The sequence below is a fragment of the Bacillus rossius genome, chromosome 7 (assembly GCF_032445375.1).
Source record: "Bacillus rossius redtenbacheri isolate Brsri chromosome 7, Brsri_v3, whole genome shotgun sequence".
In the NCBI taxonomy this organism is placed as follows: domain Eukaryota; kingdom Metazoa; phylum Arthropoda; class Insecta; order Phasmatodea; family Bacillidae; genus Bacillus; species Bacillus rossius.
Genome location: NC_086335.1, coordinates 23,992,241 through 24,010,904, shown reverse-complemented (window position 1 = coordinate 24,010,904; position 18,664 = coordinate 23,992,241). Strand labels below are relative to the sequence as shown.

General features: G+C 48.1%; 1 protein-coding gene across 2 annotated transcripts in view; it reads left to right on the top strand.

Moving 5' to 3' along the window:
- LOC134533744 (ATP-dependent DNA/RNA helicase DHX36-like) overlaps positions 1-18,664 on the top strand; it is a 142,882-nt gene that overhangs the window by 7,243 nt on the left and 116,975 nt on the right. Inside the window, exon 1 of one of the 2 annotated variants that reach the window (XM_063371357.1) lies at positions 5,890-5,937. The exons of the other annotated variant lie outside the window; for it this stretch is intronic. The gene's annotated coding sequence lies outside the window, so the exon portion shown is untranslated. Of the gene's footprint in view, positions 1-5,889; positions 5,938-18,664 lie in introns of those variants that run through there. 2 annotated transcript variants of the gene reach the window in all.

Below are 18,664 nucleotides of genomic sequence, written 5' to 3'. Positions count from 1 at the left end.
ATATTTTCTCATAATTGGCAATTTTAGCACATGCTTCCAGCATGCCTTTTAACTTTTCTTTAAGTTCTTTGATGCATTTTTAATCAAATTGCTTGTTACCATTTCAGAAGCACATATTCCCAATGCTTCTCATCAGCTGCCAGCTGTCTTTCTTGAATGTTGTTTATCAGCTGCCAGCTATCTTTCTTGAATGCTGCTCAACTGATCTTTTTTTTTATTATTTTTAAATTGTACTATTAATCATTACCAGTATGAATTGTATAGGTTACACTAGGTATTATAGAGGCAGAGTTATAATAAAGGAGGTGCTAATAACAAAGTACACATTCTATAAAGTATGCTGACTAAAAGTATTCTCAAGGTTTTTCCAGTCAAAGATTTCACAATGCTTGTATATAACCATTCTTTACTCTTTTTTTTTGTGTAAACAAGATATAACATGGAAGAATTTCATTAGGCTAGCTGACTATCAATGCAAGTTCCAGCAGGTACAACTGCTTGTTGTTGCCAGTGAGCCCATTTGTATACAGTATAGACATTGTTTCATGTGGATGAATATAAAAAAAATATTTTGAACTAATTTTTATTATTGTAAGTTTAGAATAAATGTAGGTATGTTTATTGAGACCGAGACAAGTACAAACAAATTAAATGGCACACATTGCATTTAGTTGGATAATTCAGGAACAAATATTGACTTAGTATGATTCATCTTGCGATAAAGTTTGGTACAGCTCCATTCCTTGCACCTCCCCAGTCAACACTCTGCATCTTATGAATTGTTATCATCACTCACTGTTCTTATCTTTCTATTTATCATCAGAATAACCAATAACCATTAAATCTGTGCTTATATGTGTGTGAATATTAAAATAAGCAATTTTTGAGCTAGTATTTAGAGATCAAATCAAATGTTTCTTAAAATATGTGATGAAGCCTTTGAACAGCTTATTTAACTATATTAAGTAAAATTTAACTTAAATAAAAGACTAATACAGTAAATTAATATGTAACTGATTGTGACTGATGGCTATTATAACAAATATGCATAAAAAAAACTCTTAGGTTTCTTGGCTATCTTATGAAAACACAAGGATTGTAAGAGGTCTTGTTTTAATAATGAACCTACCAGGGGTATATGTAGGGGCAAGAGGAATATATGCCTCCCCCAAAATCCTAAAAGAAAAATCTATTCCCCCCCCCCACCCCCCCCAAAAAAAATAAAGCCAACAGCAGGCTAAGTGCTTCTATACCACTTTCCTCCTCCCCACCCCCTTCCTCCCTCATAACAAAATTCTGCATACACTTCTGAGTAGAACAACTTCAATTTTAATTTTTTTTTAATATGAACTATTAACACTTCCATGTTCATGCAAGTCATTTTTTTGTGTTTCATTTTAAATGTAGCACACCTCCAATTTCTCTCTGTCAACTTTCAGGTATCTTAACTACTTAATTTTCACCACTCTTATTTTAAACCCACTACACCAATCTCAAACCAAATTGGAAGCATACCAGTATTAAAAAAATATATATATTTAATTTTCAAATAAATATTTGGAAAAGTATAGGATAAACAAAATGCATGACTACCACAATATAATGTCTACCAGAGGTTGAGGGACAAAACCACCTTCTAGAATCTACATCATTCCCAATGATGATGCTGTACCGAAGATTTGGATAATTCTCTGGTCAAGGCTGCTCAGAAATATAACTTGGATAATATTGCCAGCTGTTATCTTAGAAGCTATTGCTTAAGCTGCTCTTTTTATTACAGCATATATCATGTTGATCCATTACTGAATTTAAAAAAAAATGGATTAAATAATTGGTATGCATGTACATCAGAAATTGTTCAAATTGAATATTATTTTACATATTAAACCATCAATTTCTAAACTTGCTGAGAAAAAGTAATCTATTAATTTATCTTAATGGGAAAAAAGGGGGGGGGGGGGGGGGTGGAGAATTAAAATTATTGAATATTTCAAGACAGTTTTTAAAATAATTGCAGCATATTAATAATTTACATACATGTTGGATCATTAACCAACTTGAATGCCATCTTGAAAACAAAGTTGTTTACTCAGTACTTACTCTAATTACTCAGTACTTAGTTTCACTTGTTTAAGTCATTGGTGAGATTAAATTAAACAGCAATTAAAAAAACAGCAATGAACTTTCATATCCTCAGATTATAAAAAAAATACTGTTCTTACACTGAACATTTTCAAGAAATGTTCCATAATAACTGTTTAAAATGTCAATCTTTTTAAATTGAAACATTATGGGCCTAATTTTATCCTTAGAATATGCAACCTAACACACTGAAGAGTTTAAAACAGACTTCAAAAAATGAAAATACAAAAAGTAGCCCATATCTTCTCCATTGTAATTGAAGGCTGCTGCTTACATAAACATTGTAACGCTATATTCACTAAAGAAAAAAATAATAAGAAAACTAATATTTTGCCAATGGTAATGGTTTTTAATGTCCCTAAACGTTTGTTAAGCCTCTTTGCCAGTTAAATCCAGATACATGCAAGCTTCACATTCATTATTTGAAGAAAAATTGGCTGCAAACTCTCTGTGGCTCTTAATAAACCACACCATGATTTCTGTTGGGCAGCAGTAACTTTACCAGTGCCACTCTAAGGCTTATTTTAACTGAGAACACAAATATTCAACACAGTGTCCTCTTTAATAGCGGCATGTGCACTCTAATCAAGAAAACCACAAATTTAAATAATTTACTGTAATTAAACTTTACCAAGTGTACGAAGGGAGTAAAAAATGTTTGAGTGACCTATGATATAAATATTAGCAAAATTATTTTTATTTACGAATGGTACTAATATCTTGGAAACATTGTTTCAAAACACTTGTATATAAAATCCACGAAAGCACATGAGTATTAAAATATATTTATAGAATTTTAACTGATTAGATTACATAAACTAGAAAGCTCACCGCTGGAAATATGTTAAAAAGTGTTGTTTTTATTAGGTATGCTAATAACCACTTAAATATATCATTAACCACATATATGTATAACTTTGAAGTATAAGGTTATGATTTTACACAAGCACACCAAACTTGACTAAATATTTTTTAAATTCCATTCTTCATATCATATCAATAATAGGTAAAATAAAAACAGACACGGGTTCGTGGTAATTAGTTGTTCCTTTAATTTTGTAACCTGTAGAGTGGCCTCATTTTCATTCTATTGAAGTTTAAACATGCTTCTCGTTCGATGTTTATGTTTACATGGCAAGACGCAGTTAGCCACAATGACGATGCGAAATCTTTAACTGCATTTTTAATTTAAACTTCTACGAAAAAGGCAGCAAAAAAGCTTTAAAGACTTTATTTAAGAAATTAGTGCATTAAAAAAGATTATTTTGTTCTCAGTAACACTAAGTATTCATGATTCACTTACAAAATAGTCTGTTCGACGAACATATTAATTGTTCAATTGTTGCTTGTCCTCTGACGTCATGGATTCGTATCGCAGGTTAGCGTTACCGTGGAAAATAACGAAACGCATATCGCTAGGTGGGTCGTAATCACCAAATGCGATACGTGTTTCGTTACCGCGTGAAGAATAACGCTAGTCGTCGATGGTGTTCGTAATCAGCCCGCTGGGCTGAGATCATGGCTCGGCTAGATTAACATGGCGTCCTCCCGCCGGAACAATTGCCGTTAAACACTATTAACGAATTTGTGCCACAGGAAACTAAATTAACATGACAAGAATGCATTGAAAATTATGTAACAATTTTTGAATAAAGAGAAAAGATTGTACAAATTATAATTATTAAGATTTAAATTTAATTATTGTCTGGCTTCGGGTTTCCTCGGGAATGTCCGGAAACGCTATGATATTTTAATACATTATTTAAAAATAAAAGTACATAAAACCCTCCCGGCTGATCTGCCGTCACGTTGCACTTAGGGAATATAAAACACAACACAATTATATATATTTATGTTTTAGGGGTGCGGCGCACTGGCTCGACAGCGCCCTCTTGCCGGGCGAGCACACACGCACGCACACGTACGCACGGGTAGGCGGGAAGTTTGAATGGAGGGTGGGTGGTGTTTGGACGGTGGCATATCGGACTTAAAGGGGCCGCAGGCCCGGACGATGTCATAACAATAATATCCATTGTTTTGCAAAAGACAAATTTATTAATTTTTTATCTTTTCATATAATTCTTTTATAAATTAAAAACTGTAAGCTACAAATAGAAATTTCTATTGTACCTAATTGGCTAGATAAATGTTAAGTTTTAATTTCTGTGTGTTACAATAATAAAAAAAAGTTGATATAACATTCTTAGGTATATATGAATCATTCTGTGTTGTTTGTGTACATGTAATATATTGTACATACCGGTAACACTCATGTAATGGCTCTTCACATTGTATGTTTATAATTTATTAGAAGTCCATCTGTCAAATAACTGCTAATAAAGAAAATAAGTGTTGTGATTTAATCTATACAATAATGTGGTTTGTATTTGTTTATGCCAGTAAAAAATAAAAACTTCTTGTTCTTACTTACAGTTGTCTTGAATTTTTTCCCCAGGACTTTCTTGTTAATATCTTGATATTGGCTTGGTATTTTCATTCTTCGATAATATATTTTTAAGGCATAAGTATGTGAAATAAAGGTAACAGTACTTCACAAAGAGAGAAATCATTTAAAGTTAATGTGTAATGTAGAAGAATGTTATATCAATTTTTTATTATTGTAACAAACATAAATTAAAACTTATCATTTTTCTAGCCAATCAGGCACAATAAAACTGTCTATTTGCAACTTAACGGTTTTTTAATTTATAAAGGAGTAAATGAAAAAATAAATGATTAATAAATTTATATTTTTGTATAACAATCCCTTTTTCCCCGTGTGATTTCACATTATAACACTAAACAAGAAATCTGCAGTGAGACATCTTAAGAGATGTACTTTCATTGCAGTCACTGTTAAAAAAAAATACAAAACTACACATAAAATTTGACAGTGGCATTTAAAGTGTTATTGAAAAAAACAGTCCAACACTATACAACTTAAACATAGCACCTACTTTTTTTATATCAAAGTACAATAATTTCACTTAGTTAAAAAAGAATTGCAAGTGGGTTTCTCATTAAATGATTTTCAATTATGAACCACACATTCGAGGCCCTCAAAGACCCTGGTGCACCCTGTGCGGTGGTTCCCTCGCTAAATAAATTTTTAATGATAGTAAACAAATGTAGGAAGGAAGGGTAGAGTGGGGGAATTCCGATCATCGGGGTAATTCCGACCACTATCGATCTCTGAAATATCGATTTATTTGAGTCGGTTGTACGATGCTACGCTCTTGCGGAGGATAAATGAAGCGCGTTCAGATAGTTGGCGCGATTCTGCCTGCGTAGAGACAGCCGCAAGAGTATTTTTTTTATTTCGTCGATAATTCGTGTAAGAAATTTGGATCATATTATGTAAGGTAGGTAATAAAGTAGCCATAAGTAAAATCTGCAATTATTTGTACACAAGTAAACAGGATTAATATGAATAAAAATGAACTTACAATTTTTTTTAACTTACCGTAACTTACAGAAGATAAGAGTTTGTTTACACATGGTAATTCGGGGTAATTCCGATCAGTGCTGATCGGTATTCCCCCGAATGATCGGAAATACCCCAAATAGCATTTTAATCAATAAATTTTAATAACATAAAATATTTTAATGACAATTATGTAATACACTGTTCACAGATGCCTCGACATAGAGTACGAACAACACAAAAAGCATCATGGAATGCTGAATCACTGACTGCAGCTGTTACAGCCATAGAGGAAAACAGGAAATCAATTCGGCAAGCAGCTAAATGCTATGGAATCCCATATGCAACACTTCATGACCGACTGAAATAAGGTAATGTTTCAAAAGTTGATTTAGGACGACCACCAATATTTAACACTGCACAGGAAAATGATATTGCAGATCATGTAATTCTTCTTTCAAAATTATTTTATGGGATCACAATGACAGACCTCAGAAAGCTAGATTTTTCTTTTGCTGAGAAACTGAAGATTCCACACAATTTCTGCATGGAAAGTAAATTGGCTGGAAGGGATTGGCTGAAAGGTTTCATGAGGCGACATCCCAGCATATCACTCCGACAACCACAAGCAACCAGCATCAATAGGATTACAGCGTTCAATAAAGTTGAAGTCAGATTGTTTTATGATAATTTGGAAGGCGTAATGTTGAATCACAAATTTTCACATGACAGGATCTTCAACGTAGACGAGACTGGCATAAGTACTGTTCAAAATCCAGCCAAGATACTCGCCAAAAAGGGGGAGAAGAGAGTTGGAACAGCAGTCAGCTGGGAAAGGGGACGAAATGTGACGGTTGTATGTGCAATGAGTGCCAGCGGTTCTTTCGCACCACCAATGTTTATCTACCCACGTCAAAGGCTGAGCAAGATAATGAAGACAGATGGTCCCCCAGGTTCTATATACCAGTGTTCCAAGTCAGGCTGGATAAATGAAGAACTATTTTTAGCATGGCTACAACATTTCAGTGCCTTTTGTAAACCAGATCCTAACAATCCAGTTTTGCTTGTTCTGGACAACCATTCCAGCCACATATCTCTCGAGTCATATTAATTTTGTCGTCACAATGGAATAATCATGCTGTCTCTGCCTCCACACACACCCAATAGAATGCAGCCTTTGGATGTTGCTTTCTATGTACCGCTGAAGAAGGCCTATCACGAAGCATGCAGAAGATGGATGGTAAATCATCCTGACGTCCCTCGGCTTCAGGTCCCCGTTTTCCCGTTGAAATAAATGTCCTGTTATGCCCGTACTGCCCTCGTCGGAGAGGTGTGGGTCCAGGCCAACGTGGCCGGGACCGGGAAAGGCGGGACCTGGAGGGAGAGTGAAGTGATTGCGAGGAATGTTGGTAGGTTGTCGCAAGCAGAACACGGCATTAACGAATTTCACGAGCCGTCTTTTATTAACGCTTATAAAGTCCTGCCGCAGCCTGGCGGAACCGTCGCGGAACAAGTGCCCTACCACGGCGACACGGACTCCCTGATGACGGGGCGGTTCTCAAATACGTTTCGGCGCGAATCGTAAAGTTTATTAATGCTAGGCTGACCCAGTGAGAAAGGGCCCGAAGACGGAACGCTGTACATACGCGGCCCGTTACGTAATGTTCCGTGGACAGCGAAAAGTTCAGAGACTCGTAGCACCACGTTCGCGTTGTAGAAACTGCCCGCTAGACACGTCTCCCGATGACTCGTAAGTTAACAATGCTAAGCTGATTCGCGGTGGCAGCTCAGCTGCCGTGACCGACTGCGGACTGAGCGAACGTTCAATCCCGAGCGCAACGTGCGCGGCTCGCGGAGCAACGAACACGTCTGTCTCCGCTCGAGACCAGGACGCGACTGCCTCTCCCCGCTCGCCCGCGGGCCGGCGCCCGCGGGTGGCGGGGAGGGAGGGGAAAATCGGCCGGCGTGGGAGAGAGCTCCGTCCCGCGGCGCGCCAGGCTGCAATTACATACTACGGCGAAACACTTCAGAAAAAGTTATTGAATTATTTACAAAGACATACACGAGACATTAATTACACAGCGAACTTGCACAATGAATAATAAATAAAATAAGTTAATTACACACATTCAAATCCCTTAATCGTTTACAAATATATACACACTGAAATAAAAGATAAAGTCACATAGAAAAAACACTCGTTGGCATGCTAGGGCGCACGCGGGTGCGTCCCTGGCCGTCGCACACACTGGGGTTCACTGGGGGGGAAAACAGGCCCCCTCAGGCCCGCGTCGGTGGCCAGGTACGGCCTCTGTATCTGGGAGGGTACGACGACTGTCGTCATATGCCCCCCCTCTCCCGAGGCCGTCCTGGCCCCCGACGCCGACCTAGACCGGCAGCCGCGTCCGCGTCCGGCCACTTGTCTGGTCGTCGGAGCTCGTCACGTCATTCCGTCCGGGTCGGGCAAACTGGGGCAGGAGCTGCATCACGCTGCAGCGTAACCCCCCGTCGGTCGTTTGTCTTACGTCGCGGGGTTTGCGCTGACTCCCCCACTCGTAGTCCCGGAGGTAGTGGGGGGCCGTCTTCTCACGCGTGGACCGGCGCAACGCCGGTCCCCTCCCCGCGTGAGCGGTCATCCTCGGCTCCCCGGAAGGCAAGTCCAGGACCACCTGCTGGGCCCTGTCGACATCGCCCTCCCCACTGAGGAGCCGGACCGTTACCCCGTCTGTCACGTCCTTGCTCACGTCCGTCCCCGTCACCCGCCGTTCCCAGGAGTGGACGTACCTCCGTCCACGTCTCTGGGTAGGCTCCGGCAACGTCACCACTGGTTCACTCAGGTCGACCAGGTCGCCCTGAGCAGTGTTGTCATGTGTTACGTCCTCGATGAGCGGTCCATCAGTGTCGTTGGCGTAGGCGCTGACGTCATCAGGCGGGAGCACCCGGTCCACAAAGCGCTCCAGCTCTGCCATGCTTGCGCCACGCGGACCCCTTCCGCCCCTTCTGACGGGCGTCCGTTCCCCGCCCCCTCTTGCCAGTTGCCAACCACCGTTCCCCTTTTGCTGTCCCCCCGTAGGAGGCTGAGTCGGTGTCGTCGTGGGGGCCCGTCCATGTGTCGTGCCCCAGGTGTCGTCGTCCCTGTCAACGTTCCTGCCAACCCCCCGCAGTGACTTGGGGTGGGCGTGTCCTCGTCGACGTCCCTGATCCGGCTCCGGTGGCGTCACCACGGGGTCACCGAGGTCGACCAGGACTCCTACTGCGACGTTGTCATCGGTCCTGTCCCGTGTGTCGTCGTCCCTGTCAACGTTCCTGCCCACCCCCCGCAGTGACCTGGGGTGGGCGTGTCCTCGTCGACGTCCCTGATCCGGCTCCGGTGGCGTCACCACGGGGTCACCGAGGTCGACCAGGACTCCTACTGCGACGTTGTCATCGGTCCTGTCCCGTGTGTCGTCGTCCCTGTCAACGTTCCTGCCCACCCCCCGCAGTGACCTGGGGTGGGCGTGTCCCCGTCGACGTCCCTGATCCGGCTCCGGTGGCGTCACCACGGGGTCACCGAGGTCGACCAGGACCCCTACTGCGACGTTGTCATCGGTCCTGTCCCGTGTGTCGTCGTCCCTGTCAACGTTCCTGCCCACCCCCCGCAGTGACCTGGGGTGGGCGTGTCCCCGTCGACGTCCCTGATCCGGCTCCGGTGGCGTCACCACGGGGTCATCGAGGTCGACCAGGACTCCTACTGCGACGTTGTCATCGGTCCCGTCCCGTGTGTCGTCGTCCCTGTCAACGTTCCTGCCAACCCCCCGCAGTGACCTGGGGTGGGCGTGTCCCCGTCGACGTCCCAGGTCCGGCTCCGGCGGTACCACCACAGGGGCGCCGAGGTCGGCCACTACACCTTCGGTGACGTCATCCTCGGCCTCGTCACCGTCCACTGGTCCGCTGTCGTCGTGGTCGTACTCGTCGTGCGGGTCGCCTATCAGTCGAATGTCGTCCCTGTGCACCTTAGTTGTCCGTCCGTCGGCGCGACGCACGAGGTACGAGGTGGTGCCCAGTCTGTCTACGATCTCCTGTGGCCCCGCCCACTTAGGAGCCAGACTGGCGCAAAAGCCCCGCTCGCCAGCCGACAGGTGATGACACTTAACAAACACCTGCTGGCAAGGCTCTAGTCGTGCTGGGGGCTGGTGCGTCTGCGGCGTACGTCTAGTCAGGTAGTCAGCTTGGCGACGTCGGGCGTCTTCGCGCAGATCGTCCGTGGTCATGTTGTGCAAGTCGGGGGTTGCGCGCGCTTCCCCGGGCAGGGCGAGGTTCCGGCCCTGCACCAGTTCAGCGGGGGAATGGCCCGTGACCGCGTTCGTCCGACGGCGCAGGCAAAACAGCAGCGTCGGCAGGTGCAGGTCCCACTTGGTGTGGTCCTCGTCCAACCGGATGCGCAGCTGAGTTTTAATGTCCTGATTCCGCCTTTCGGTCGGATTCGCGCGCGGATGGTAGGTGGGCGTCGTGTGATGCTCCACCCCCCAACCCGCGCAGGACACTCGCCAGCTTCTCCCCGTGAACTGCACCCCGTTGTCCGTCAGCAGGACCGCGGGGTACCCGTATCGCGGGAAGAACTCGCGCTCGAGCAGGGCAATCACGGTGCCGGCCTTCACGTTTGGTACTGCGAACGCCTCCGCCCAGCGGGTGAAGACATCCGTGACCACAACAATGAATCGCCGACCACGGGACGTGCGAGGATACGGCCCCATAATATCCACCGCCACAGTGTGGAAGGGATTCCGGGGCCGTCGTGGGACCTGCTGCTCCTTGCCGTCGGGTCGCCTGGACTTCCGCTCCTGGCAACGCAGGCAGGCCCGCACGTAGCGTCTTACTTCTGCCGCGTCGCCAGGCCAGCGGAACGTCCGTCTGACCTCACGCAGCGTCTGCTCCGCGCCCGGGTGTCCCGCCAGGGGGTGGTCATGCAGGTAGCTCAGGACCCAGCGCCTGGCCTCGGGCGGCACGTGGGTCCGCCACCCGCTCGACCTGTGAGCCCCCCTGGTCTGGAGCACCCCGTTCAGGCTCCGGCAGCCCGGTATCACCCCCTCCCCACACTCTGTCAGTCGGGTCCGGGTGTCGGGGTCCCGGAGTTGCGCCGCGTGGACCCACGCCAGCAGGTCAGTCATAGTCTCGGGTCGCGCGTCAGGTGCAGGAGCAGTGGGGCTTGTCAGCGCGTACAACGCGCACGGTCGCGGCACCGAGTCCTCTACCCCGCGCTCACGCTCAGGGAGGAGCACTTCCTCCCAGCCCTGGTCGTCGTGGAACTCATTCTCAGGGTCCGGATTCCGGGACAACTCGTCGGCCAACTGATTTTCACGTCCAGGAATGTGCTCGACCGTGAACGAGAATTCCTGGATCAGCATGGCCCACCGAGTGAACTTAGACTTCCGGCCCTGAGCGGAGTCCAACCAGCGGAGGCATTGGCTGTCGGTTCTCAGCGTGAATGAGCGGCCCTCGACGTGGTGACGGTACCTCTGTAGGGCCCAGACCACCGCAAGGCACTCTTGCTCATTCACGTGATACTTCCGCTCAGCCTGCCCAAACTTGGCGCTGGCGTACTCGATCACGCGCCTCTCGCCCCGGTCATCCATCTGGTACAACACCGCCCCCATCCCCTCCTGACTCGCATCCGTCTGGATGAAGATGGGGCGGCTGGGCACCAGGCGTGAGAGCGTGTGACAGTTCCTGAACCGGCGCTTCACCTGTCGCAAGGCCTCGTCCGCGGCGGGGGTCCACCGGAACTTAGCCTTCGGCGACAGTAGGTCCGTCATCGGGGCCGTCACCGTGGCGAAGTCGGGGACGAAGGACCGCAGCCAGTTGAGCAGCCCCAGCAGCTTCTGGAGCTGCTTCCTGGTCTTCGGTGCCCCCTTTCCCTCTATTAGCTCCAACTGCTCAGGTCGGGGGCGGCACCCCTCCGCCGTCACTATGTGTCCTAGGAACTCTATTTCCGTGGCCCCAATGTGGCATTTCTTTGGGGCGCACGTCAGTCCGTGTCTGGCCATACGTTCTAGCACCAATGCCAGATGGTGCGCGTGTTCCTCCCACGTCCTGGACCAGATGATAACGTCGTCCAGATAGGCACTGGCGAACTCACCAATGTACCCATCCAGAACACGTACCATCAGGGCCTGGAACGTGGCAGGGGCGTCCATGAGACCAAACGGCATGGCGCAGAACTGGTAACGTCGACCGTCTGGTGCCGTAAATGCCGTCTTAGGGCGGTCCTCCAGACATACCGGCACCTGCCAGTAGCCTGATTTTAAGTCTAGTGTCGTGAAAATAGTGGCGTCCCCCAGTCCTGCCAGTGCGTCTGTGATATTGATCTGCGGGGGCGGGGCGGGAATGGTCAGTTTGTTTATCGCCTTGAAGTTTACGCAAAAGCGTAGACTTCCGTCTTTCTTGGTGGCCAGCACCACCCGTGAGTTATACGGGGAGGTGCTGGGTTCCACTACCCCGTCACGTAACATCTCGTCAATTTGAGTCTGTATGGCCTCCCGTTCCCGGATGCCAAATCCGTATACCTTCTCAAAGGGAGGGCGGTGCGGTACCATCGGTATCCGGTGCTCCGTCACGTTTGTCCGTCGTAGCCGGTCCGCGGCCGCAAATACCTGTGCCTGAGAGGTGAGGACATGGTTGATGACATCGACGTACTCCTCTGGAACACCGTGCTGAAGGTCTTCTAGGCGAATGACTGACTGAGGGGGACTGGGGGGAACCTGGTGCACGCCGTACACCGTCCAGCGCCCCTGGGTGCCGAAGTGCATCCGGCCAGCTCGTACTTCCACGGTGGCGTCGACCTCGTGCAGCCATGGGACCCCCAGAATCAGCCCCTCGCGGAGCTCGGGGACCACCCAGGCCTCGACGTGGCTAACGTGACCAACGATGCTCATTGTTACCTGAGTGATGCCCCCTGCTGCAACGACGGCATCCCTGGTGGCCAGCTGCACCAGCTCCCTCCGCGGTGTCACTGCCTCCGCTCCCACCAGGTGGGCCGCGATGTAGGTTCGGCTGGCGGCGGTGTCCACCAGGGCCAGCATCTCCCGCCCGTTAGCGCGGACAGGAATTCGCAGCAGCTCCGGCTCCTCGGGGCCGACCTGCCCCAGCTGTGCAGTCGTCTGTCCCCCACCGCCCCCGGCCACCTGGCCGTCCGGGCGTGGGGAACTCGCGGCGAGGTCCGCGGCTCGCTCCGGCGCCGACGTGTTGACGTTCCGGTGGTCCACCTCGTCGACGACAGGTCGACGAGGCGGCTGGTCCGGCCCTGGTATAACCGGCCTCAGGGCCGCGGCGGTGGCGCCGGCAGTCAGCTGTCCCTGCACGGAGATGGCCGGCGGGATGCCTGCGCTGATGCTCTGGTTGTCCGCCCCGTCGACGGCGTATCGACGAGGCGGCTGGTCCGGCCCTGGTATACCCGGCCTCAGGGCCGCGGTGGTGGCGCCGGCAGTCAGCTGTCCCTGCCCGGAGATGGTCGGCGGGATGCCTGCGCTGATGCTCTGATTGTCCACCCCGTCGACGGCGTGTCGACGAGGCGGCTGGTCCGGCCCTGGTACACCCGGCCTCAGGGCCGCAGTGGTGGCGCCGGCAGTCAGCTGTCCCTGCCCGGAGATGGCCGGCGGGACGCCTGCGCTGATGCTCTGATTGTCCACCCCGTCGACGGCGTGTCGACGAGGCGGCTGGTCCGGCCCTGGTATAACCGGCCTCAGGGCCGCGGTGGTGGCGCCGGCAGTCAGCTGTCCCTGCACGGAGATGGCCGGCGGGATGCCTGCGCTGACGCTCTGGTTGTCCACCCCGTCGACGGCGTGTCGACGAGGCGGCTGGTCCGGCCCTGGTATACCCGGCCTCAGGGCCGCGGTGGTGGCGCCGGCAGTCAGCTGTCCCCGCAGTTGCCTCGGCATGGGGACAGCTGATGAGGAGTAGTCCCGTTGTCCCCTGCTTCCCGGCGGCATACAGGACGTTAGTGCGGTAGGCGCCGGTGGTGGTCGACGTGTTCTGTCAGTTACTGGGACTGCCGGTGGCTGGCGGGCCGGGGAGCGGCACCCAGTTGTCCCTCCGCCCCCGGTCCTGCGTTTCCCGCCTGCGACGTGTTGCCTTCGCGCGCCTCCTCCCACGCGGCTCTGGTGGGGCAGAGGCGATGCCAATGGTACGCGTCCGGGCAAAAACGGCATCGCGGCGGACGTTCGTCCCTCTCTCTCGTATCTGTCCGCTCGTGACGTCCTCCTCCTGTCGCAGCTGGTTCCGGGCGTTCCCTGGTGCCACCGCGGTCTGTTGTCCTGCGCGGTCCCGCGCCGCCGGCGTAGCTCACCACGGTCAAGTCACTGTCCGTGACCTCTGTGACGGTGACCCCTCGCGGCCCCGAGCGAGCACGGGGAGCTCTCGCGCCCCTGAGTGCCGTCCTCCACTGCGACATGTCACGTTCGATCACGCGGGCGAGGGCCACGAACTCCTCCGTGTCACGACCAGCAGCCGTCCTCATGAAGGGGCGAAACTCTGGCAGCAATTGTTCGACAATGGTTGGCAACGCCGCACTCACGTCCCCACTTGTCCCCAATCGGCGGAACATGCGTAACTTCTCGTAAATGAACTGCTCTGCACTCTCGTCCTCCTCCTGGTTTCGGCAATAAAATGTCCGCAAACACATTGCCCGCGCCTGATCGTTATCAAACCTAGTTTTGACTTGGCGTACAAAATGTCCCCACTCGGTATCAAAACTCCCGGCCATTGACCACCAGTTCCTTGCCTCGCCGCGGAGCTGTCCCGCCACTCGCGGCGTCCACTCCGCCCGTCGCACTTCGTACAGTTTTAGGAGGTGTTCACACTCCCGCAAAAACTCCCGCGGGTCCTCGTTGTCTCTCCCCGCAAACTCTGGCAACTCAAACTGCGTGCTCACGTACCGCACTACCGGCCCATCTGCGTCCGCGTGTCTGTCCCCCTGTTCCCGTTTACTGTCCTCAACTGTGCTGTCCGTGCTGTTTTCGCCCCCGGCCGCGCCGCCGGACCCGCAAACCTCGTCTTTTACGTCCATTTTCGCGGAGTCTCCCTCCTCACACAAGTCCGTTTCGAAACTGATTAGATCGTATCTTTCTTGTCCCGCCTGTTTCCATGCCATCCTGTCCTCCTGTGCTACTGATCCGCGGATCGTGAACACAATCTCCCCCAGTAATACAATACGATCCTCCCCAGCGCGTTATCTTCAGTCCGGGATACCGCTGCACCGCCGTCTTGTATTTCTGTCCCCCACGACGCGCTATCTCTCGCCGAAACGTCTCGTGTTCGCGCCGTTCCCGCGCTGCGTTATCTCCCGCCGGCGCGCCGGCGCGACGTCTCGAATTCGAGCCGCTCCCACGCCGCGCAGCCGCACCTGCTTCCGTTCTGTCCTGCACCTGCGCGCTTGCGTGCGCTTGCGTGCGCTTGCGTATGCTTACGGCCACACTAGTTGGGCGCCAAATGACGTCCCTCGGCTTCAGGTCCCCGTTTTCCCGTTGAAATAAATGTCCTGTTATGCCCGTACTGCCCTCGTCGGAGAGGTGTGGGTCCAGGCCAACGTGGCCGGGACCGGGAAAGGCGGGACCTGGAGGGAGAGTGAAGTGATTGCGAGGAATGTTGGTAGGTTGTCGCAAGCAGAACACGGCATTAACGAATTTCACGAGCCGTCTTTTATTAACGCTTATAAAGTCCTGCCGCAGCCTGGCGGAACCGTCGCGGAACAAGTGCCCTACCACGGCGACACGGACTCCCTGATGATGGGGCGGTTCTCAAATACGTTTCGGCGCGAATCGTAAAGTTTATTAATGCTAGGCTGACCCAGTGAGAAAGGGCCCGAAGACGGAACGCTGTACATACGCGGCCCGTTACGTAATGTTCCGTGGACAGCGAAAAGTTCAGAGACTCGTAGCACCACGTTCGCGTTGTAGAAACTGCCCGCTAGACACGTCTCCCGATGACTCGTAAGTTAACAATGCTAAGCTGATTCGCGGTGGCAGCTCAGCTGCCGTGACCGACTGCGGACTGAGCGAACGTTCAATCCCGAGCGCAACGTGCGCGGCTCGCGGAGCAACGAACACGTCTGTCTCCGCTCGAGACCAGGACGCGACTGCCTCTCCCCGCTCGCCCGCGGGCCGGCGCCCGCGGGTGGCGGGGAGGGAGGGGAAAATCGGCCGGCGTGGGAGAGAGCTCCGTCCCGCGGCGCGCCAGGCTGCAATTACATACTACGGCGAAACACTTCAGAAAAAGTTATTGAATTATTTACAAAGACATACACGAGACATTAATTACACAGCGAACTTGCACAATGAATAATAAATAAAATAAGTTAATTACACACATTCAAATCCCTTAATCGTTTACAAATATATACACACTGAAATAAAAGATAAAGTCACATAGAAAAAACACTCGTTGGCATGCTAGGGCGCACGCGGGTGCGTCCCTGGCCGTCGCACACACTGGGGTTCACTGGGGGGGAAAACAGGCCCCCTCAGGCCCGCGTCGGTGGCCAGGTACGGCCTCTGTATCTGGGAGGGTACGACGACTGTCGTCAATCCCCACGAAAAACTCAGTCCAGATGAACTTTCAGGACTCTTTAACATTGCGTTTATGAAGGTAGCAACAATTGAGAAGGCAGTCAATGGTTTTCGGAAAACTGGAATTTGTCCTCTAGATCCAGATATTTTTTCTGAAGAGGAATTCTTTCCCAGTAACCTGAAAGAGGTGGATTGGTCTATCATAGAAGGAGGAATTGAAAATTTTACCACTGTCACTTCCCCTGTTATTTCAAGTTCAACTACTGGGAACAGAATTGTCTCGCCCAATATGGATGTTACACATTCCAGTTGTGCTGGTCCTTCGTGTTCTTTCTTGTATCGGAATTACGTCACAATCTACCGGATTAATTCCGCCACCTCGTGAGCTGGCGGAATCACAATTCCGGTAGAGATTTGAGCGTTTTTTGTTCTTTGAAACCATGATTTGTCCAAAATGGAGTCTCTGTTATGGTTCTGAAAAATATTTAAATCGTTTGTATGTTTGGTTAGTTTAGGTTAGCTACATATCTCGTTTAATAATGCGTTTGTTTATATACTTATATTAGATTACTTCATTTAAAACCAGAAATAACTTATTCGCCTCATTATGTTATGTGATTATTCAGATAAAAATACGACATGTGATGCTTTCAACCTTACAATTCCTGTGTGCGTGGCGAGAAAACTTTTGTAACAATTTAACTAATATTTAATGTTTTAAGTATTATTACATTTGTTTGTGTGATTTGCAATGGCAGGTATTTAAATATTACGTTATGAAAGTTATATTTACCATCTTCCATACTTAATATGGTACCTACTTAGTATTAAAAACATTGAAATTTTTGCTGTGTATAAATTTGTGGCTTATTTGTCGTATATTGTGATAAATACAATATCGGTAACATAGTTTCCATATTACGTAATTCGTTTTTGACACCAAATATTGCAATTGTGTGTCATTTTTTTGAAGCAAACAAAACTATAGTGGTAGTTAGATTATGCACATGTATTCGTTAAAAGTACATCCATCCCGGAATTGAAAAGTACTCGAAATGAGTCCATTTATATATGAATTTTCCACAATGATAAGTGATTGTGACAATAAAGGTTATTCTATTTACCCTTCCCTATCTTGTAAACAGAGCCAACATTTCTACCCCGCAAATAATATGATTGAAAACAACACACACCGATGAAAACCCACACAAGTATTATTAAATAAATGATGAAAGAAGATATAGTTGAAAGATTTTGTTGATAAATTCATAAGATTGTTTTCAAGAAGCCCCTACACCAAAAATAACAAACTTTGGTAAAAGTTCTGTATTACTTATCCAGGTGTATCCAGATATATGTACCTTTGATTCTAATGGCATAATCCTGTACACCTGATCCTGTGTTATATGATGCTTATCTTTTTTATCAGTGGGAAGGCGTGTAGCCCCGACTTGTTTCGCGCGACAGCGCGAAACCTGATGTAAAAAATAAATTACATATATGATAAATAACTTCACATTTCGCGCTGTCGCGCGAAATGCGTCGGCGCTACGCACCTACCCACTGCTAAAAAAATAAGCATCATGTACCACAGGATCAGGTGTACAGGATCATGCCAACAGGATCACAGGTTAACTTGGATATGCAATACGGAACTTTTACCCATTTCCCCCCGCACCATGAGATAATTGCCAGATGATGTTCATAAAATTTTATAATTTTGTATTGACTTGCAGTTATAAAAATCTTAATGTGCACATTCACAATTGTTTGCTGAATCAAGAAACACTGCATAAAATTTATTTTCACCTCAAATTTTACACTAACATAAAAAGTTGCGGCAAAGTAAGCAGAAACAAACTAAGAAACGATTACTTTTAAGTAATAAGAATTCTAAATTCTATCAAGTAAGCAGAAACAATAAACTAAAAAACGAGTACTTTTAAGGGGTAAGAATTGTAAATTTTAATAAAAAAAAAAAACCACATGAATTTGTAAATATTTTCGCAAATATTTGTATGTTTGTAGTACTTTTTCTAACATTAAATAAAGTTGTTCATTTCATAACACAATATATTTCCCCAATTTTTTTTTATATAAGCCATACCATTCATTTTTAATTATTAGTTTTGTATTTATTATACATATTACATAACCTCCACGTCCATCAACTAGAGAAAAGATACGAGTATAATGAAAACATTTAACTTTTAATAATAAATGGTCCTTCCCTCGTTGTGATTGGCCTTTTACCAGTGACGTCAACACAATATTGAACGTTGCCACACTTCCATAAAGACATTTCATAAACCTGACAATGTTGATTCCGGTAGCAGCAGTAGCAGTTTCAACAATAGACATTTAGCTGTCTAGCGGGTTGAAACTTGCGGATCATTCCGCTACCGGAATTATTCCGGCAGCGTCAAGAATAGGGCCTCTGGTCTTGGAATTTAATGTCAATATATATTTTTTTGGTTCCTTAACCTGTGAATATTGGTAGCTTGAACATATTATTCCTAGGAATTTTCAAAATACATTTTTTACAGAATTTTTGTTTTTC